Source organism: Maniola hyperantus, chromosome 4 (genome assembly GCF_902806685.2).
Source record: "Maniola hyperantus chromosome 4, iAphHyp1.2, whole genome shotgun sequence".
In the NCBI taxonomy this organism is placed as follows: Eukaryota; Metazoa; Arthropoda; class Insecta; order Lepidoptera; family Nymphalidae; genus Maniola; species Maniola hyperantus.
The window spans coordinates 10,250,694-10,275,137 of NC_048539.1; the positions used below are offsets into that span (position 1 = coordinate 10,250,694).

The 24,444-nt window shown below is 35.8% G+C and overlaps 1 protein-coding gene across 1 annotated transcript in view; it reads left to right on the forward strand.

The window, feature by feature from the left end:
- Nucleotides 1-24,444, forward strand: part of tyn (trynity) — a 93,382-nt gene that overhangs the window by 20,007 nt on the left and 48,931 nt on the right. Inside the window, exon 2 of the mRNA XM_034985338.2 lies at nt 7,565-7,595. The gene's annotated coding sequence lies outside the window, so the exon portion shown is untranslated. The remainder of the gene's footprint in view (nt 1-7,564; nt 7,596-24,444) is intronic.

The following is a 24,444-nucleotide window of genomic DNA, read 5'->3' on the forward strand; positions in this document are numbered from 1 at the left end:
CATTATATCACATTGGTGGATTTCAAGGAGGTTTTCCTATCATCTGGAATATTCACAATGAAGTGAAATCTATCTATCTATCTATCTAGCCGCCCCATATTGATATTTAGCAAAGAGGATTTAGTACAAAATTTTATGACAGTAATCACGCCTACTAAACTAATAACTTTGTCTTATACGGTGTTAGTAACAATAGCAACATACGGTAGTTTTATGATGTATCTACTATCTGCTAGTAGATAACACCTACTATAATATGTTGTGTAAGAACGCGACCGCTGTAGGTATAATTTTACGAGCATGCTGTATAATTATTCGCACATATCTATCACCTTTAATCTTTCAATTATGTAAGTATTTGATGCATTTCATTTATTAGGTTATTTAAAAATATTGAGCACGCATCATGACTTATATTAATGGTGTGATTGTAGTTAGTCCTTATGGACTAAACAAGAAATTAATTTAATTCTTGTTTATGGATTAAACAAGAATTAAATGAACAGTGAGAATGCTTTGTATTTTCTAAAATAAATGGATTTGGTTTACAATATAAGAAGATGCGAACGTCGATTTGGGAAATAGAACGGTTCAGTGAAAACCAATTTTGTTTTTAAGTCTAAAATACAGAAAATACTTTCTTGTGGATCTTTGTATAAAATACGTAATAGCACTTTGTATACAATATATAACTTGCGTAGGTACGTTTAAAAAGGTTATTTGTATTTCCATATACTTCTTCTATATAGATTCCATATACTTTGCTTTAGATCGCTTCTTTATGTAATAAGATTGCTACATAATAGCCCGCGATTTCTTCCGCGTGGATATGTTTTTCATAAATCCCGTAGGAACTTTGATTTTCCGGGATAAAAAATAGCTTATATCCCGTCTCCAGGATGCAAGCTATCCCTGAACTAAATAGATGATCTCCTTGACTTTGTCCACATAGATTTATGTTTCTAAAAATCCCTTAGAAACTCATTGATTTTCTGGAACAAAAAGTAGTCTATGAGGCTACTTATAGCCTCCCCGGGATGTAAATTGTAAACTAACTCTGAATTCTTTTCTTAGCGGTTGTTCACATCATAAAAGCTATCTGCATGCCAAATTTTAGCCCGATCCGTCCAGTAGTTTGAGACGTGCGTTGATATATCACTTAGTTAGCTTTTCCTTTTATATGTTGAAGTTAATGCGCAAGAACCAGTAATATCATTAATTCGGATGACATAGCCCACTTTTTCCTAACGGCTATAAAAGGAACGAAGCCCACTTTGATAAAGATAAGTTAATGGTGATCGCGCGTTGTTTCTAATTGTGTAATAATTGCTCACATCTGCTCCCAGGGCTTATTAGCTCTATTCCCATCGACCAACATTAACAAATGCATTACCGTACGCAGTTTTTCATGGCATAACCGCGGGAAAGACTCGTGGGTGATTAATAAATCGCCATTGTAATGTCTTAGAATGTACGAAGGCATATCGAAGAAAAAATATATGTATTTATCGACATGCTCATGCACGAGTATAATGGTCATTGAAAATAGGCACATGTAAAACAGTGGAGTAATCAATAATAATATGTATATTTTTTAATATTTATATGATAAAAAGAGTAGGCTTTTATTAAAATATATTTTATCATATTAATGAGAATCTATTATAGCCTAAAGCTTATGTTTATGGAGAGAATAATAATTATATACGATGCAATTAAAAAGCTCAGTGGCGATTTAATTAAAGTTTTCTATCAGGCGCTATTGTAGTCAGGCAAATTTTGTTTTATAAAACTCTTCTAGAAATATAAATATGAGATAATATAACCGGTAGGTATTCTTTGCAATGCTGTAAATCCAGCCCACCCGACGACTAGTTAAAGTTGAACGTAATTGATGTAATAAAAACTGGTTTGATTCATCTTTTAGCCACAAGCTAGACCATCCAGCTATGAGTAATGAGTAAGGAGTCCATATTACTACATACACCATGTAATACTTTTGCGTCATATTGACTTTGATTTCGGTTGCCTGCGAACTCGTATTTTGCGAAAAATCTGTTTTTATTTTAAAAGTATTTTATAATATTATGTGCTACTTGTCTAAAAAAGTTTATTTTACATTTTAATTCGACTTGTTGCTATTTTGAGGAAGCCCGTATTTTAATTACAATTACACTGTTATAAAATGGAATTACCTACTTTTTATTTGTTTTGCACATTATAATATTTTGCGTGCTTGCCATCGATATAGAAAATTCACTTTATCGAAAAAAAATTATCTTTTTACATATTTTGATTTTTGAGATATCCTTTTGAACTATTCTGAATTTTCACGAAAGCTACGAAGTATGTTTATCTTTTCTATATGGTTGATACAAACTTAATGGCATAAAGCGTAACATGACCATGAAAGTTTTCTATTTCTAAGTAAAATGGTGTGACAGTTTTACAATATTGTTCAAGTCACGATGTTAGGCGGTGTCATCGCTCTTTGAAATTGTAAGTTCGGTCGTGATTGTTTTTATGTATACTTTATCCGGTCGGGATAAAAAAACAAATACTTACTCAATGTATCTTTGGTGACTTTTTTTGTCGGCAATTTATTTGATATGGAACTTGTAACGACCGCCGTTCTAATTATTTCTAATTAAGTAACGAGTTTTTTGTTTTACTTAAATCATAACACGAGTATCAATTTCAATAAGTTATTTGAAGTTCCGCTGAATGTGAATTTATTAATATATTGGGGCACTAGTCATGCTTCTGTGCCTTTGGTTTTTTTGATTTTGTGTGAAACATGCCACAGTGCGGGCCGCGGCCAATGTAATTCATTTAGTAAGTATAAGCAACAATATTAAAAATCTTGTCGTTTGAAAATTTTGAAATGCTAGAGGTCTAAATTAGTCTATCAATACAAGTAAAGGCCTCTCCTAACTTCAATGGAAACGTCTTTGAAGTATGCTCACTGTAGACTATGAGCTTACGTTACGGTTGGCGGCTTAACAAATATTTCCCGGCGTGGGTATAATACCAAATTGTGAGTGCTTCGAAACGGTTTGCGTTCGCTCGTGGTTTTGATAATTTGGTCGCTGGTCCGTTATTTCCCGAGTAGGCGCAGTTTTGCCTTCAATTATGCCCTGTATAGGTTCAGGGTGATTGGATAGCACTGAATAAGGCTTTTGGAAATATTTCAATAGCAAGTATTAAAGTGAGCGTTCAGCTTCAGAATCGGTTTTCAGTTTCTTAATAATAAGAATGCGATTCCATATAGGTAATAGGTAAGGCCAGCCTATAGCGTTAGAATAAGATAAAGTAAGCATAAATCCTAATCCTACTTAATATTATAAATGTGAAAGTGTGGATGGATGTTTAGGTGTTTGGATGTTTGGATGTTTGGTATTCAATCACTCAAAAACGGCTGAACAGATTTAGATGATATTTGGAATGGAGATAGATTAGGTATACCCTGAATTAAAACATAGGCTACTTTTTATCCCGGAAAATCAAAGAGTTCCCGCGGGATTTTCAAAAATGTAAATCCACGCGGACGAAGTCGCGGGCATTAGCTAGTTAATCATAAATTTTCTAAATTTGAACGAGATTAAAAAAATGATGGAAAAATGATAAATCTTTTCCACATAGATTACGTGACTAATCTTTGAAAATTGAATTGACATTTTTACTATCTATACTTGTTATTATTTTTATTACATAATGTTAATCATTCATACCTTATGTCTTACTATCTACAAGTATAAAGAGTACCATTCTACTGTACACATTGCGTTAATTTTCCAGGGCGCGCGGGAAGTGTCGTTTGATTGTAGTTTTTCCTATTTACTCAGGCTGTTTGCTCTACAATGTGCACTCACAGAGGTTAATAACCCAGTTTTCCTTTCTCATGTATTGTTTGTTTTCCATTCAGTCCTATTTAGCACCATCTATGGCGACTTTTGCATAATGTCTCGTTATTATGAAAGAAAATATTGAAACCTATAGAATTACTACGCTTATTTTACTTTAGGGTTGTTTGGTATTTATAAATAGGTAGAATACGATTTAAGAATTATTATAATTACCTATTAACTTTGTATTTCTTACTCTAAGAAATCGCAGGGAGTCGCTGGATTCAGACGGCGCAACACCGTGGCGTGTGGATCTCTACAAGAGATCTATGTCCAGCAGTGGACGCCTGACGGTTGATGATGATGATGATGGTGATGATGATGATGATGACTCTAAGAAAAGTTTTGACTCACTGACTGACTCAGTAACGTCTAGACTAAAAAAGTCAGATCTAGAAAGCTAAAATTTTGCACAAAGATTTTATAAGTAATATAGACAAGGAAAAGGCAGTATGTTTAGAAATTATCACGGGGTAGGGAGTATAGATGATTTATATTTTCGCCAAGCGAACCCGCGGGCGGTCGTTAGTATTTTTAGATTTTGTTCTTCTCATCTTTTATTTTTATAAAGAAAAATATGAATTATGATAAATAATTTATTTATTGCAATAATTGTTATCTAGGGATTTATATATACGGGGCACGGGCTAGAATGCTAGATAGCCGGGAGAGTCGCGGGAGTGGAGTGCGCGGAAGAGCGGAATGTGCGCGCAAGGTCATTGCGCCCTGCGCGGTCATGCACATACCCCTGCCGTGCACCCCGCGACCCCACCCCCCGCACAACCACATTGTTTAGCGCGATCAGCTGCGGGATAAAAGGGAACCAGCTTAAGGCCGATAGGAAACGTTTCAATGCAAAATCCCTTTTTATTTTCCCCATCACGAGCGCGACCGCCGACCGCCGCCGGTGATTATGTTCCCTATTCTAATCTCATTTTCTAAACTAAGGTACGGAGCAAAAAGACCGAACCTTGATTTATTTACAGTGCTTGCTCTAACAAGCATTTATGCCGAGCCTTATGCGTCGAGCGCGCTTTATGTTCAGAGGACCATTAAGCAGTAAAGATTAATCGCAAGGCATCGTGCACCAGTAATATGGTATGGCCACTTTCACACTTAACAGTTACGATTCCCTTTAAAATATGATAATATTAACTTACCGTTTTGGCGATCACAGCGACTATCTACGCTTTTATAGTGGCATAAACTCATAAACATTCAATGGAAGTTTGATGTAGCTTCTTTAAAAAGTATTTTTGTGTATTAACTGCTACATTAGGTTGTGGTTTCCAAACGGAGTGGGTACCGTTAAAGTAAAAGATATTCTTATAAACCTTTTCCATATTTTCAATTCTTACCGTATTTGTTATTCGTGGTTCTTTACTTATATGGGAGTCGTGATTTTGAATTATGCTTTGGTTTGGTGTTTTACGAATAGATACTTACTTATGATATCATTCACATACCAAAAGAGCAGAAGATTGACGTGTCTATACCATGATATTGAAAGGCTTCGGCTGCCAGTAGTTATTTCTGAACCGGAAAAGCTATAACACCAAATGATTTAGTTTTCCGGTACGATGCACCAATTAGTGGTACGAACTACGAGTCGGTGAAATTGCCCTTATAAGTCCATTTAATTTAAACTCCTCTCTACTTTATTTTAATTTTTTTTTTAAGACTGGCTTACCACTTATTGCTCTGGTTTTACAAGTATAAATACTATAAGTGAAAAGTTCTGGGTTTGATTGCGAACTGGGTAAATTTAGGAGTAAATATTTTAAAAAGTTTTACTAAAGTTAGGTTTGGTCTGGTGGGAGGCTTCGGCCATGAATTAGATTTGCATTACGATGTCGATTAGAAACCAGTCAGAGATTCGCTTCCATCTTAGACTGCATCGGCATTTTATGATGAAGTAGGATCGTAAACTAAATTCAAGGGCTAGCTTGTAGTAGGATAAAAAAAAATGCCCTGATTATAAAACTGCATCTATATAGGGCAAGAAATGCGACGTTTTGAAGATCATTATAATACTGTTCGATGTACCTATAAGAAGGCGAAATCGTCGTCATTTACTAGTCGATTAATAAGGTGTAGAAGCTTTTGGTATGCGGCATACCGCCAGTTAGTTGGGCGGCGATGTCGAGACATTTATTTGTTCCCATCGGCGCCAAAGGAACGCAGCAAATAAATAACTTGAACGCTCTCATGTTACTTTGACTCCACATAAGTGTTCCAGTGTCGGAGAAAATGTTAAAAGGACTTAGTTTGGTATGTAGTCCTGACGGCTTTTCTGGCGGATCGGTATGATTAGCAGTCTAGTAAACAAGGTGTCTCGAGTTTGACTAATTAGGGTCTGTTTATGAAAATATCTTTTCTAAATTGTTCATACTGCTGGCATGGGTCAATTAATATAGGCTTGAAACCCTCTTACGTTTATATCAGTCGCTTACATCGGTCGCGCGAAATAATATATATATAATCATGTTCTACAATGCGACGCTGACAAAGCAGAATAGTACTGACATCAGCGTAAGAAGAATGTAGGCCTTAAAGACTTATTCCACCTTCCTTAATCCAACGTCCTAAATGGTATAGTTATTTAACTATACCATATACGACGTAGGATTTAGGAAGGTGGAATAAGCCCTTTAGTATCGCCAGGCGATTTAGCGTCATGATAACAGGAAACAGAAGGGGTTCACAAAATGGCTGTCACATTCATATCAGGTTCAAATGTATTATATTTTCAACTTAGACTCACGTTATATATATTATCTTCAGGTGCAATCTCAATCAAGCGAAAATACAAAATCTACACAAATATCTCCGTATATACTCCATAATTTTTATCTGTATGTTCTATCAAATCTTTGAAATAATGAGCCGATTTTGAAGATTAGCCTTCATTGCAGGTAAAGGACTATGGAAGAAGTGATCTAGACTACTTACCTATCTCAGGAAACTAAAGGTTTCTACGGGACTTTTGGCAAATCTAGATCCACGCTACAGCTAATCGTTATTAAAAAAAGCTATTCCTGTTGGTCGAAGAAAAGGCTGTGTAAATAAAAATCGTATGAACTAGTTTTTGTTCAATTATTCAAACAAATGAAAACAATATACTAAAACTTGACCACGACAATTGTTTATATAGGAGATGCGAAATTGGAATGCCTCACATTGGATCGGTTAGAAAGTAGAACTTTATTGACTTTTACGCAGAGAAATGTAAACACGGTCTACTTTTAATTCAAATAAAGTTTAAACAGTTAACGATTACTTAAACTTTTATTAAAACAGTTGGATGCTGACTATTTATAACCAATAATATTGTTTAATGATGGAAAGTTTATAGTAACCAGCTGTTAGTTATAACTGTAATTTATAACACTTTATCTTGATATTTTCCCGGTAGGTGTTCAACTAATAAACTTATAAGTTATAAATTTGAACAGTTGATATTTGACAAGGAGCATTTTTTTTACACAAAACCGTGTTTTTTCTTCATACTTACAGAACATGGAATGTGGTTTTATAATAATAAGAAATTAACAAATATATAGGGAGAAATACGTGCAAGTAATTTAAAAAAACTCACTTTTAATTCTGTTACTAATTTTTTTACCGCACAAACTTATTTTTGTTTGGTTTTGTTACAGATATTGGAGCACAAGAATACACTTTATTTAGGTAAGTTCTGAACTAAATGTTCTAGCTACGTTTGACTGGCTGGCTCATCTTTTGCGCTAGAACCAGCATGACTTGTATAGCACCTACTCAGGTTATTTTAGCATAAGTTTTATTGTAACGCCTATTTATAAAGACCAGAAAATTGACTACAAGTTACTCTTAATGCAAGTAATACAAGGAGCATATTGACGATGAGTTACTTTAATTAATGTTACAATTTAAAAGAAAAATAAGTTTAGTTTGCCATAATCCGCTAAACCAGATGAATCGGTATGGCACAAAGTGTAGCATGCGATATGCACTTCCCGCTACTTTACATCTAGGTAAAGAAGGGTTTACGATTACACTCTACCATCTACACCAAACACTACAGAAATCCTCTAAAACTCAGTCAACAACATCTAATATTTACACAACTTAAATTTTTTTCATAAAAAATGGAAAAAAAGTGTTAACAATGCATTTTATGAGCCTAAGCTGAGATTTAACTTCTATTTTTCCCTCGGGTCTAGATGCGACTTGTGGTTTTATGACTTCACACGGCAGTTAAGGCTTTGAAAGAGTGTGCCTAAGTTTATTTTTTATGTTCAATGTTTTATTCAGGGGAAAACTAAAGTTAATACAATGTAATAACTCATGAGTCATGACTTAGCTCAAGACACTAAACTAAACTTTTATTTTTAAACAATGCGATGCAAAATGAGTTTTTTTTTTTTTTTTTTAAACAAGAAATCAAACGATTTATAGCAAGTGAGAGCGTTAAAATACACAATAGGGCACAGTCTGCATTTAGAGTCATAAAGGCGATCGTTGTAGACTGCATCCTCTACAAGTAGTACCCTCTACCTATCAGTAAAGCATACACTCCACTGAAATTCGCAATATCAATGGTAGGTAAATTTCCAAAGCTCCAAGTTTAAGAGAAGTTACCTTTGCACCCTCCGTCTGTCAAATTTCCGTAAAAATGTGTAGTTTCAAAGTTACACTGGCTCAAATATTTGTGTTTAATGTTTTATAGATGTCAGTTTAGGTATACAAACAAAAAAAATAAAAACCGACTTCGTTACATAAACACTAAAAATTTAAAAATAATTTAATTTATTACCGAATATATTATGTATACAAGAGTTAATATAGTTCCATAATAATACTTTTTGGTGCCGGTGCCAATTAGCTTTAGCTGCGCGAATCGTCTAGACTTCATATTTTTATGGGACTCCACAATGGCACCTCATTGGCACCGACCCCAAAAAATATTATTATGGAACTATATTAACTCTTGTATACATAATATATTCGGTAATAAATTAAATTATTTTTCAATTTTTAGTGTTTATGTAACGAAGTCGGTTTTTATTTTTTTGTAAAAAAATTTTATTTCACAATTTTTAGTGGCCCCATGAAATTATGCTATGACTGGTTAAAAATCTACTGTTTACTAAGCTATTACACTGATCGCGAGCAATTGACTCTTATCCGTTGAGGAGTTCCAGTATCTATCTTCGAAGATGTTCATCAGATCTTCACCAAATTGAAATGGGACCAACTTTGAAGTATACCCTTTCAAACAAAAAAAGAATTTTCAAAATCGGTCCAGGCGTTTTTGAGTAATCGGGGAACATACATAAAAAATAAAAAAATAAAATAAAAAAGATTCCGACGAATTGAGAACCTCCTCCTTTTTTTGAAGTCGGTTAAAAATGTAAAAGTTTGTTTCCAAAGTTAACAAAACCAAAATTGCAACACATTTTGTTTTTATTGGCGGTCAAAGTTTAACGGTAATCGTAATGTGCAAATGGACCTAAGAGTAAATTAAGATTTTGAGTCGCAGGTTAACTTACTGTAGGCATGCGTGCTAATGATATTTTGTTTTCTTTGTGCACATTTTTTCATCCCTTTGGCACATTTTCAGTACCGACTGAACAACTACCTGCGTGTTATCATGTAAGTTAGTTTTATCTGCACTTAGCCGTACTAATATTATAAATACCCTGAACCATTTTCAAAAAAGAAATGTAAACGGGATAGCTTGCATATAGAGACGAATATAGAATATATTCATCCCGGAAAACTGAAGAGCTCCCACGGCATTTGTAAGGGTGGTAAATTGGGCGGAATGGAAATATACCCGGATACGGAATAATCTACCCCCTTACAAAGATTAGAGGGAAAAAAAAAATAATTTTATTTACTTGATCTATCTACCTAGTAAAGAATAGAAGCTAGCCGTCGACTCCCTTGTAATGTATATGAGGTGTTATAAATGAAATTTGCTAGATGTTAGGCAAAATTGTTTTTAATGTAACTTTTACCGGGGTCGCTTAATACATAGTGATGGCTAATAATGCTTAGTTATTCTAGCTTAATGCCAAGACTTAATTTAGATACATTAGAATGCCTTAGGTAGATAGTACATAAAATCTATGTTTTAAATTTAAGATGCCATTGGCATGGAATAGACAATGACACAGTAAAATTCATAAAATTGTTTCAAAATAAAAGCTCAGTAGTAAAGACAGGGTTCTTACTGTACACATACACTAAGAAGGTTCACTAAACTGTTCCAGGATACAAACATTTGCTTACTTGTAGGTGCGAAGACTGCAAGGTAGCTGGACGGCATCGGCCAAGATCCAAAACTCAATTTATTTGATTCTTCACAACCGAAATGTTTCATTACAAAGATTTTCACCAAGTCTTATCCATAGAAATTAAGTTGCCAACGTGAATGTGCAAAAGAAATAAATACGGAAAACGAAAGCGAAATACGAAAACCGAAAACTAAAAACGGAAACGCAAACGGAAACCCTGCAACAAAGAAAACAAGATTATAATTTGTGCTGTGTGAAAATTTCGACACGTGGAATTTTCCCGATCAAACACAACTCACCTATTGAACTCCTGGCCACCAATGGTTTTCAGGAGTCCACCCACAACCCATTATCCTCATTTATTTGGGAAGGTAAAATAACTGGAACTGAAAGGAAATCATGAAATTAGGATTTTCTCTAACCAAACCGCCATTTTGTCGAATCCACATTACTTGATTTTTCACTCACCATAACTGATGAAACATTGTTATACGTTAGGATGACTAAATTTATAACTATTGTATTTTCCCAGGCGAAGCCATGGGCGAAAAGAGTGAGATTTTCCTGGAACGAAAAATTCGTCTTCACATGTTGACTCCAGAAAAATTCTAAATCTCACCAATCGGTGTTGCCAGACGCAACCCGAGTGTGGCCGCTCTCAGTTAGTTTGATCATGAAGCCAATTCATTTTTGAATATTTGCGGAACCTAAGGATATATTATAAGAACCGTTTTGTTAATGACTTAACAATAAACAAATGATATTATGGTTTTATTTAATTATTTTGTTTTATTTTTACGACAATTGACAACGAAGCAAACGCCATCTATTGTGGCTCGAATGAACTCTGAACAATCGACCCACGCGTAGTTCTGCACCTTGATGCTAGGTGGCACCAACATACTTTGAACAAAATAGATTTTAATTAAAAGCGAGACGCCAATTAGTAGTTCAAAATTTACAACGTCACAATACTTCCCCTCCTACGAAAAGGTTCAACAGGTTGAACCACGCTGCCCTCAGCGTCATCCAACAACTACTAACAATTTGCCTGAAACAAACAAACAAAAAACACAGAAGTTACGCGTGAACGCACATCTACTACTAACAAGGAAAATTGTCTAACAAAATAAATATGCTGAAAACAGTGTAAGGTTTTATACATTATACTTAACTACACAACCCTAACTTCTAAAAAGAATATATACAAAAAACTTCATGGTGTCTAAGACACTTGAGTGGAAACATCTTGGCATCATTCTTCAGCTGACTGATAGAATGCGTCTAGGCCTACGGTGGTTCACTCTTTTAAACTACCATCGTAATATTTGTTACTCAACAAATACGGAAAATCTGGTTGTGAACGGGTCCATCTGATATGGCAACCGTTCTCTATCCCATTCGGAAAAATAAAACCGAATCAAAATCGGAATATGAGAAAAAAAAAACGAAATAACTCTCCTAGAAAATAGATCTCGGAACAGAATCGGAAAAATAACAGAAATGATCCATTATCTAGAAGGAAAACGAAAACAAAACACAAAACCCCCCCTTTTCGTTATCCCCAAAGTACGATATTTGCATTTTTACTTTCTCAACCGGTTGGTCTACCACAAGCATTCCAATCATCACATATTCATCCCTACATACATCCACTACATTCATCTTCAACTGAACCATGGTAATGTAACTGTTAACTCAGAACATCACTACACTCATACAAATTCCTAATTGAATATTGATAACTTAAATATTCAAACAGTTTAGACCAAACTAAGTAATGGCAAATATCTACTTCTTAATATCCTTAATATGCCAAGTGCCTATTGGGTGGTTGTCAGCTACTCTAACTAGTTCATAAACCAAAGGTGACAAAACCTTGACAACCCTGCACTTTTCATACTTAGGTGCCAGCTTAGCTGTGAAAAAATTTGTAGCGTCGCTTTGTGGATAGGTCTTTTTCCACACTATATCCCCAACAGAATAGCTTGCAGACCTACGCCTTAAGTTGTAATGCGTTGCATACTCTGCATGAGCCTGAAACAAATTTCTCCTAACCTGACCAAATATGTCCTCCAAATTTCCAAACTTTCCTGCGTATTCCTCCCTTGGAATTCCGGCCTCGTACTCCTTATCCGTGTCCTTATAGAAGGAACCATTTAAAACCGGTTCTCTAGCGTGGACAAGGAAGAACGGGGAGAATCCAGTGGATTCATTAACCGCACTGTTTATGGCGAACTGGACCTTGTACAGGTTTTCGTCCCAGGACCTGTGGTTATCTTTCACAAAAGCGGCTACAGCAGTCATAACAACCTTATTGTACCTCTCAACAAGGTTAACTTGCGGAGTGTACAGTGGTGTGTAGTGTAATTTCGGAATATTATAACGCTTAATGAGATTACGGAATTCAGATCCTGTAAATTGGGACCCATTGTCCACAATCACAGTCTCTGGAACACTATGGTTCAAAAATACAAAATTCTCTAGCGCTTTAACAACAGCGGCACCTGTGGCACGCCGTAACGGAAACAACATTGTATATTTCGAAAAACAACACGTCACCACAAAAAGAAATGTAAATCCTGATTTAGACCTAGGCAAAGGTCCGACTAAATCAGCCGAAATGACCTGAAAAGGTCTCTCGCAGACTTTAGGCTTCCCTAGCAGACCTGGAGTGGCTGATGTCGTGTGTTTATACGCAGAGCAAGTATCACAATTCTTAACGTACTCAACCACGTCCTTATACATACCACGCCAAAAATATCTGAGGGATAATCTGCGATGAGTTTTGAACACACCAAAATGACCTGCAGTTGCATCTGCATGGTTTTGTTGCATAATTCTAAGGATGTCGTTCTTGTGGACTACCTCTTTCCAGTCGAACTCACTGAGAAGCTGGTATTTACATTTACTGTAACGATATAGTTTATCGTTCAAAATACAAAAATTCGGAAAATTTGCTGGATTGATTTTACAGCCATTAAATGTTTTGTCATACCAGTCATCTACCAAAACTTGTTGACTAGAGTTATCATCACGATCACCAACTACATCTACGTGTATGAGTCTCGACAAGGTATCCGGAACTACATTATCACAACCCTTCCTATGTTCGATAACAAAATTATACTGTGATAATCTACAACCCCATCTGGCGAGTCGTCCTGAGGGATTTTCTAAATTTAAGAACCACTTTAGGGATGCATGGTCTGTGATAATTGTGACTGGCTTGGAACCAAAATAAGCCTGAAATTTCTCCACTGCAAAAATCACAGCTAGAGCCTCGCGTTCCGTCGCGCTGTAATTCCTTTCGTTTTTATTTAGGCTCCTACTGACATACGCAATGGGATGATCGCAACCATCGGTTTCTTGCGTTAGCATACCGCCAACACCATATGCAGAAGCATCACAATGTATTTTGAATGGTTTTTTCAAAATTCGGTACCGCAAGAACAGGTGCGGTTACCAACGCATTCTTCAATGTATTAAATGCTACCTCTGCCTGTTCGCTCCACTCAAATTTAGGTGCGTTCTTTCCTTTACTCGTTAGTCTATTGAGTGGTGCAGCGATGGTTGAAAAATTCCTAATAAAGCGCCTGTACCAAGAACAAGTGCCTAGGAAAATCTTTACCTCCTGTGCAGTTTTTGGGGTCGGAAAGTTCAAAACTGCGGCAACTTTTCCAGGATCTGTGCGTAAACCAAATTCATCCACTATATACCCTAAATATTTCAAAGAGTTTCTAAAAAAATTACATTTATCAAAATTTATGGATAGTTGAGCCATTTTTAGTTTATCCAGAACTCTGTTTAATAAATTAAATGGGTTTCAAAATCAGCAGAACAAATAACAATATCATCTATATAACAAAATACTATTCCATTTTCAATATCACTACAAAAATTTTGATTAAATAACTGGTCCATTAACCTCTGCTGTCGTGCTGGTGCACCGCATAGGCCAAACGGCATGACTTTAAATTTGAATAACCCTCTACCAGGAACTGTAAAACTGGTTTTTTCCTGAGAGTCGTTAGCTAACGGAATTTGCCAGAAACTTGAACTTAAATCAATCGATGATAAAAACCTTGCCTCTTTCAAGCTATCTAGAATTTGTGGAATGTACGGTATTGAGTATGAATCCCCCTTTGTCACTGAATTTAATTTCCTGCAATCTAGGCAAAATCTCCAGTCTCCATTTGCCTTTTTCACTAAAATTGCTGGGTTATTCCAAGGGCTTTCACTCGGAGTAACTACGTCCATTTCCAGCATCCTATCTAACTCTTTACTTAAAGCTTCCTTCTTTTCGGGAGAAAGTGGATATTGTTTTATTTTTATTGGCAAGGCATCACCGGTGTCAATAACATGTTCAATTAATTTTGTTCTACCCAATCCTATTTTCTCTGAAGAAATATCTAAAAATTTATTTACTACAGACTGGGCTAATTCTTTCTGTTGAGATGATAAGTTTTCAAAAGAAGTGATGGTATGAATTTGTTCATTATCAATCGCACAAATATTGTAAAATTGAGAAGGTGCCTTAATTAATTCTAAATTATCAAAAATGCCAGGGGCTAACTGAAATGTTTTCCAAAAGTCACAGCCAAAAATAACATCCGCTATTATAGAGGGTACTACAAAAAATTTTATTATGTGAGTTACGGAATTATAAGTAATCGGAATAAACATATAACCCATGCAATCAAGTTTGTCTCCATTTGCCACTGAAAATGTGGTATCAATACTGCTATGCAATTTATAACCGAATCTCAAAAAAACCTTGTGCGCCTGGTTACCCAAAATTGACGCGCAAGCACCGGAATCTAGTAAACCTGTAATCTCAAAACCGTCAACAAAAACCTTTAAATGTGGCCTAAAGTCTCGTTTATCCACTGAATACAGAACTGTGTCAGGTAAAAGGGATGTTTTGTTGTTAATGACCAAGTTCTTTACTTGTGTCTCTGCACAGTTCTTACTAATTAGTTTTTTGAATTTTTGTCCGGAGCGGGTTTACTAATCGCCTTTTTACTACAACTTGGACATGTCTTTACTGTAAAGTTCTGACGTCCACACGAAAAACATCTAATAAATTTCGGAACTGTCCTGCAAAATTTAAAGGAATGGTTACCCTTGCCGCACTTGTAACATAGTTGTTTATTTGTTTTCGTAAAACCAGTGCCTTTACTTGTATCAACCTTAGGTGCAGGTGTGACTGAAAGTGTGTTTATCTGTTTTGTCACTTGTTTGTAAGCAAACTCTGAACTTAAAGTTGCCTTACTGTTAGTAGGCTCAGAAAATAAGGCGGAACGCTGCCTCGCAGCCTCTAGTTTGCGACACTTTTCCTTCAACATTGCGACAGACTTAATGTCAACAAGAGCTAATTGTTCTGAGTAAAAAGGGCGAATATTATGTAATAAAATTTGTAACTTTTGTTCTTCGGAAAGTGGTGTTGACAACCTTGAAAACATGCAAAACATTACAGCGAAATAGATAGACACAGGTTCTTCAGAGCCTTGTGTTCTTGCTCGAATTTCACCTAGCAACCTGTAGTCATAATCTACTGCATCAAATTCCTCTAAAAATAAAGTTTTCAATTCTGACCAAGACGAAACTTGACATTTGTTGCCTCTGTACCATAACAATGCTCGGCCTGTAAAAAGATGAAATGCAGAAACAAATAATTTTCCATCTGAAACGCCATAAGATCTTTTATATTCCTCAACGCGTTCGATGAAACTGCGCGGATCACCCTGTCCGTTGAAATTTAACTTCCACTTGGCAACATTTTTATCACCAGTGCAGTCAACGGCGGTACTCTCGGAATCCAGTGATTCGTCGTGAGACGACTCATTGTCAGCATCTAATCTGGAAATCAAACTCTGCAACTTTGTATGTAATTCACTCTTCCTACTTATTAAGCTGAGTTCGGAACACTGTATTCTCAAAATTCTAAAGTACAAATGTGAAGCTAAAGCTTTAGACCTACAGAGGGCATGTCTATCTTTAGTGTCAGAACACTTTTTTAATAAATCTTCTAAGTCTTGAAGTTTTTTAGTAATAACCCCTAACTCACTTTCAGAAGTGAAATCCGTCTCTAAAATTGATTCAGAAGGAATTTCCTGAATTAATTGTTTTAACTGTTTCTTTAAACCTAGCACTGTAGGTGCTGGAGTTTCGGAACGAATGGATACCTCATAACACAATTCGTCCTTCAAAAGTGAATGAAACTGGGCAAAAGTCTGTTCCATTGTGTTAAGTCAAAACACATTTAACAAAATATCGAGCTTGTGTAACTGTCTATGTTTAGCCTTATACAAATTGGTTAAACACAAACACAAAAGAAGTTATTTAAACTATTAAATATACACAAGCAAAATACACAACAAAAACAATATTCTTAAGTCTATCCTAACCTATTTTATCAATTATGTTCCTATTCCAAAATATTGTTAATAATACAAGCACATATTATTACTAAAGTAAACAAAATATAACAAAATAAAACTTCCCAAAATTGAATAAATGATTGTAAGGTGCAGTATCACCTTTATGAGTACACAGTGTGTTACAACCTTTACAATTACAAAAGTAAACAGGCAACAAAGTTGCAATGAACTCTGAATAGCATATTATCTTTAAAAAAAAACAAAGAGATTGTGCAATGGTTTGATGACTGTTACTTTACACTTTTAACACATAACCTAAAATACAACAAAATCTGTTTCTAAATGTCACTTTAAACTACCAGCATTCAATTAAACTTAACATGTTTTGTGTGTGAAGTAGCTTTTATCATAACCTTAACACAGCTCTAAACAAAATTTCAACAAAATAATGAAGTATCAAGTCACTGAAAAAAAATTGTTCATAACTTCATACTTGAACTTAATGTAATCTCTGAATATAGTTTATATATTTAGTTTCACAAGTTGTAACTCTTAGTATTTATAAATGTATGTGTGTAACTAGTTAACGGCACATAGCGTTTCAAAACTTTAATTATACTAAGTTACCGGAATTTCAAACATAAGATGTACTTACTATTGAAAGCAATACCCAACAACAACTCAGTTAAGCAATGTTTATTACTAAACTGAAGGCAAACATTCACTTATACACCTCCAAGGTAAGTCAAATAACATAATTGAACGGCATAAGCACCATTTATAATGTGTTAATTAAATAAGAAAAAAAAAACCAATGTTGGACTATACTCAGAAAATTACTTAAACTATCAAACAAAATTTCTAACTATTAGTTATTATTTAGTTAGTTAACCATAAAAACAGCTTAGTGCTCTTTGCAATGTGTCACTACTTAGAAAATTGTACAATCAGCGGAGTACATTTCATAAAATTCACAAAATTTCTCAAAATATACAGAAATAACTATATAAAAAAACGTTCGGGCGCCATTTGTAAGGGTGGTAAATTGGGCGGAATGGAAATATACCCGGATACGGAATAATCTACCCCCTTACAAAGATTAGAGGGAAAAAAAAAATAATTTTATTTACTTGATCTATCTACCTAGTAAAGAATAGAAGCTAGCCGTCGACTCCCTTGTAATGTATATGAGGTGTTATAAATGAAATTTGCTAGATGTTAGGCAAAATTGTTTTTAATGTAACTTTTACCGGGGTCGCTTAATACATAGTGATGGCTAATAATGCTTAGTTATTCTAGCTTAATGCCAAGACTTAATTTAGATACATTAGAATGCCTTAGGTAGATAGTACATAAAATCTATGTTTTAAATTTAAGATGCCATTGGCATGGAATAGACAATGACACAGTAAAATTCATAAATTGTTTCAAAATAAAAGCTCAGTAGTAAAGACAGGGTTCTTACTGTACACATACACTAAGAAGGTTCACTAAACTGTTCCAGGATACAAACATTTGCTTACTTGTAGGTGCGAAGACTGCAAGGTAGCTGGACGGCATCGGCCAAGATCCAAAACTCAATTTATTTGATTCTTCACAACCGAAATGTTTCATTACAAAGATTTTCACCAAGTCTTATCCATAGAAATTAAGTTGCCAACGTGAATGTGCAAAAGAAATAAATACGGAAAACGAAAGCGAAATACGAAAACCGAAAACTAAAAACGGAAACGCAAACGGAAACCCTGCAACAAAGAAAACAAGATTATAATTTGTGCTGTGTGAAAATTTCGACACGTGGAATTTTCCCGATCAAACACAACTCACCTATTGAACTCCTGGCCACCAATGGTTTTCAGGAGTCCACCCACAACCCATTATCCTCATTTATTTGGGAAGGTAAAATAACTGGAACTGAAAGGAAATCATGAAATTAGGATTTTCTCTAACCAAACCGCCATTTTGTCGAATCCACATTACTTGATTTTTCACTCACCATAACTGATGAAACATTGTTATACGTTAGGATGACTAAATTTATAACTATTGTATTTTCCCAGGCGAAGCCATGGGCGAAAAGAGTGAGATTTTCCTGGAACGAAAAAATTCGTCTTCACATGTTGACTCCAGAAAAATTCTAAATCTCACCAATCGGTGTTGCCAGACGCAACCCGAGTGTGGCCGCTCTCAGTTAGTTTGATCATGAAGCCAATTCATTTTTGAATATTTGCGGAACCTAAGGATATATTATAAGAACCGTTTTGTTAATGACTTAACAATAAACAAATGATATTATGGTTTTATTTAATTATTTTGTTTTATTTTTACGACAATTGACAACGAAGCAAACGCCATCTATTGTGGCTCGAATGAACTCTGAACAATCGACCCACGCGTAGTTCTGCACCTTGATGCTAGGTGGCACCAACATACTTTGAACAAAATAGATTTTAATTAAAAGCGAGACGCCAATTAGTAGTTCAAAATTTACAACGTCACACATTTTTGAAATATCTAAATCCGCGTAGACGAATTCGCGGGCATCAGCTAATTATAATGTATGTATACGATAGTAGTAAAGGACAAAATTGACATAAAAAAGAAGAAACACTATGCACTTTTGCAGATATGAAAACAAAAACAAAAAACTTAAAAAAATAATAATTTTACAAGCTACAAAAAAGAGTTAAATAGAGTTGTGCAGTGGGTAGGTGCCTTTATGACCATGTTGAACGTGAATAGTACTTATGTGGGCGGAGCTGGACGGCTTTTATCTCTGATGATTAATTGCTTTTGAATTTGCACTTGAAAAATTACATTAGCTACGTTTGATAAATGAAATCTTGAATACTTTGCCAGTGAAAGTGGTGTGTATGGGTTTGCGTTTTTGGTGCCTTTTGTTATTCGATCATAAATTTGCGCTGGCATGCTTGAACTCACCTGTGACTTGATGACGATGCAGTTTCAGATAAAAACGCGCTTACCTTGAAGGTTAGGGCATTAAACTCATATCTGGCACTCTACGCGGCATCGTACCGGAACGCTAAATCGCTTGGCTGGCCAGTTATCATACTATCTGGTAACAAGATGCTGCCGAAACTTGCTGCTTTGGAATAAAATTCCAAGACCAAGATACATCCAAAAACTTACTCCTGATCCAATATAATATACACGTCCAGGAATGAGAGTCTAAACTCACACATATTCATAAATAAAAGTTAAAAACATTATCCATACTAAATAGCTTGCATTCCGGGGAAGGACATTGGCTATTTTTTCCCCGAAAAATCAAAGAGTTTTCACGGGATTTTCACCTAAATCCACACAGACGAAGTCGCGGGCATCATTTTTAAAGCTGTTTGAATCTATTGACTGTAGAATATTTTTTTAAGTCTCACATGTCTCAAAGTGACTCACACGCAAACTACCTACCATCAATTTCATGATGATGATCTCTCCTTAAATAACAGGAACTCTATAATGAGATATTAAGCTTATCAGAGCTTTAAGGTTTTAATCTTCGAAATTACGAGTACATTACGATAAAAAGCTCAACGGCTATCGTTATAATTTTATTACATCTGTAATTGTTACACGGGTATTATTTGTGGTAAGTATTGTTTCTTTAGTTCCCACGAAAAGTTGCCACATTAAGTTATATACCTAATTGTTTGGGTACATTAAATTTTGAATGTAAAGATAAAAATACTCAGTTTGAATTAGCAATTAAATTAAAGCGAAGTGCAATTATTTTCGGAAGTTCAATAGCCAATATTCAGTTAGACAGCTGCAATGCTGGGCTCTCAATTGGTTCCTATACTAAGAAGGAGCAAGAACCAACAGAAATTCAAGAGGCACATGTGAGAAGAATCAGCCGCATCGGATGCAGCGAATAAATGCCGAATTTGATTTATCCTTCATTCAAGCATTTTATAACGTGAGCTTCTTATAACAGCTCTCGCAAATCTGTGCTCTAGCTTATCGCTTAGTTAGAAGTTAAAGCGATTGGCAGTATTATACCTCGGGCGAGCGTGACCTATCGCAATATGTTAACTTGTAATAATATATTTGTTTTGACATCCATTTACCACATTTCCGTCTTTCACAGCGGTGTAAAACAGTAGAAATTATGTACGATCACGTTACGCAGATAAAGTTGTTCAAAAACACCCCCGAGCTAAGTGTATTAAGTTGTTCTACCATCAAATCACATACCTATAAATTGTTGAGTTTCAATGTTGCCATTATGTTTCATCATTGTCAACCGACAAACATCCACTGCTGGACATAGGTCTCTTGTAGAGACTTCCACACGCCACGGTCTTACGCTGCTTGAATCCAGCGTCTCCCTGTCTCCCTGTCTGTCTGCCTGGTGGGGCCTGCCACCGCTGCACTTTCCGGTGCGAGATCGCCATTCTAGTACCTTGGGGCTCCATGTCTATCGGTTTTGCTAACTACGTGCCCTGCCCATTGCCACTTCGGCTTCGCAACCCGTTTAGCTATGCTATTATGTACATAAGATAATATGTTTGTATTATAAAATTTACACCGGGGCTGTGCCATGACGGGGTACGATTTTAAGAAATGTTTCGACACTGTACGTATACTTTAGTTCATGTCAGACGGTGAGCAGTTGTACTTGTGTTCCATCAGGGCACAAAAGTATTGATATTTGCCCGGCCGGCCACGGCACAGCATTGCGTAAATCATGCAGTTGAGATTTCAACAAAGAAAGTAAACAGAACTGTAATAAATGTACCTACTCATCGTAGACAACGAATGATAGAATTCAACAATGTTCGCAATGAACACTTTGTAAAGAAGAAAAGGCTAACCCATTTATAAATGTCGCCGATATCTGCTAAGACCTCTTGCCACGTGTTAGGTGTCAGAGACGGCGAAGCATTCCAGCCGGGTCCCAAGATAAACACGCAACTCGCTAGTTATTTGCATAAAACCAATAAGTCGTCCAAAGCTATAGAATGTAAAGTGTCTATGTGGAGAATCCTACGGCCTACCACTGCTTTATTATGGCACATATTTATGCAACTCGAATAAACACAGTGCGCGTGGTTTTATTTTTGTCAATATTACAGGACAATGTTTTGTATGTTAATTTTTATGTGCCATTCTGTGAGAGAGGGATTGAGAGAGCTCTTATGAGATGACTGCATCATATTAGAAATGCCTAAGATATTAAAATGAGACCACTTGACTCACCAGTCTGGCTTAATAAATACAACCTACGCGATATGTTATCCATAAACCGAGCGTAGGTTTTTTGTAAATAGAAAAACAACAATAACTGTACATAACCTATTCAAATATTAAATTACATTAATTCAAATTGATATCATAAGCTTTTCTGCTATTGTATGTACCTACAGAGTACAGACACGAGCTATCAGCTAAATCCAGTTACGCGTACCCAGTGTTCACGCTATTATCGTCTCATTATAATGATGATGTTTAAATAATAAAAGTAGAACATGGCCTCGAGGAAGCGTTTAAAATGCTACGATTCGTACAGGACATAGCGTGACAGGTGATAAAATTCACACGTACTAAGTTGCCAGTTTTTATATCGGTTTTTAGGTCGGTAGTAAACTAGAAACGTCAGTAGTAACGGTAAAAAGGCACCCTGAGATCTAAATTACCGTAGGTTTAAAACTCATCCTTCTCTTACTGTCTTACTACGGAGTCGAGGGCTATGTCAACTCACTCCACTTTCGTCGCGTTGTAGTCCATCCAAAGTAGATAATATAACCAACAAAAGTCTGGGAATAAAACAAAACCAAAACACACACAAGGAAATTCACCACAGGATATTGAATGAAAGACAATAAAAACTTAAGAAAGATAATTGCATTGAGTAAGACCATGGAGCAGCAAACCTCATATATCAGACGTCAAAAAGCCATTACAAAAGCGTAAGCTATAGGAACTAATAGATAAGTCTAGTGTTCAGAACGTAAGCCTTCAAATCGAAGGTCGGGGGTCCGATTCTGGGCACGCATCTCTAACTTTTCAGAGTTATGTGCGTTTTAATTAATTAAATATTACTTCCTTTAACGGTGAAGGAAAATATCGTGAGGAAACCTGCATGCCTGAGAGTTCTTCATAATGTTCTCAAAGGTGTGGGAAGTTTAACAATGCGCACATGGCCAGCGCGGTAGACTATGGCCAAAACCTTCTCACTCTAAGAGGAGACTCGTGCTCTGCAGTGAGCCGGCAATGTTGATCATGATGATGATTTGTATTGCATTACGTTTCAGAGAGAGCGCTATAACTAACTTCTTTCCGCGGATAGAGTATAGTACAGACGTTGCTGCTCTAATAATACAACAACTCTCTGGATAATTGGGTCAGACGGGCAACCTGTCTCACGCATTGTCTCGTGTGCGGGGTACCGTTACCGGCCATTCGGCTCTTGTGATTGTTATACGGATTACCGTGACCTGTTATCTCTATCGGTGTTTGTATCTACGGACTGCGCATTTGAATCTATTCTATTATTTGATTGACTATCAGAATTTGTTTTGTTAGACGCTTGATTCTAACTTTAGAAGTTAGTGACCCTATTCGTCACTGTCTTCTATAGGCATTTACCTACGCACGAAAAATAAATAAATTATCTTATTCATGTTTTCTATGCTTTCCTTACACAATTAAGTATCTATATCTAAATATATAAAAGGAAAAGGTGACTGACTGACTGACCGATCTATCAACGCACAGCTCAGACTGCTGGACGGATCGGGCTGAAATTTGGCATGCAGATAGCTGTTATGACGTGGGCATCCGCTAAGGAAGGCTTTTTGAAATTCAATCCCTAAGGGGCTAAAATAGGAGTATGAATTTTTTGTTGTCCACGCGGGCGAAGTCGCGAGCATAAGCTAGTAGTAAATATAAGTGATACATTATGTGTCAATTTTTTTTTAAAAGTATCCTTCCATATTCTTTGTTTAATACCATTTGATACAGTCTGATTACCTATTGACTATTATGGTACATCGAAAATGGTAGACATACTCGTATGTATGGTCACTTTTGCCTACAAGTCACAATGTAGGAAACCATCCAAAACAATTATTAATATTTTTTAAGTAAGTTCAGTTAACGGTGTTTGCACGATGTTTTCTTCGTTATATCTCATCCAAATCCATGATTTCATGATAATACCTTATACGAAGAGTTATCTGATTGCGCTTTGACCTCGGCGTACATCAAACACACCGTATTAGCTTATCGTCCATGTGTGGACTTGACAATGACCAGTGACCTCTTTCTATTCACGAATTCTCGATGGATGACCGCATTACAATATTCATTAAAACTTTGCATGTTTCTATCTTTTGTGCTACCTACTAGACTGTAGAGGATTTTTAATATTTTCTTTTGTGTAGGCACGAGTTATCATCAGTGACTGCACATTTAACAATCTCTACTAACGATCTCTATACTTACGTTTATTTCAGACCCTCGACACAAATAATATTTAACCAGGTTAAACAACATAAAAATATAGGTAAGCAACTATCATAATACTCCGACTAACAAAATTAAGAACATAGATAGAACATAATCTTTGGACAACAGCTAATCTGTAGAGTTAGATAATTCAATGGCGTAAAGTTTACGTAACTTTTCTTCGAGCGTGCTTCAAAAAATGGCAGTCCGTTACCAACCCTGGTAACCTATAGCTGGCAACAGACCGCCATTTTCGCGGTACTGACCTAACTTAATTTGACGACATTGATATCAGTACCCTTATTATAAAGGCGAAAGTGTGTTTGTTTGTTGGTTTGTTGGTTTATTGGTTTGTCCTTCAATCACGTCGAAACGGTGCAATGGATTGACGTGATTTGCATGGGT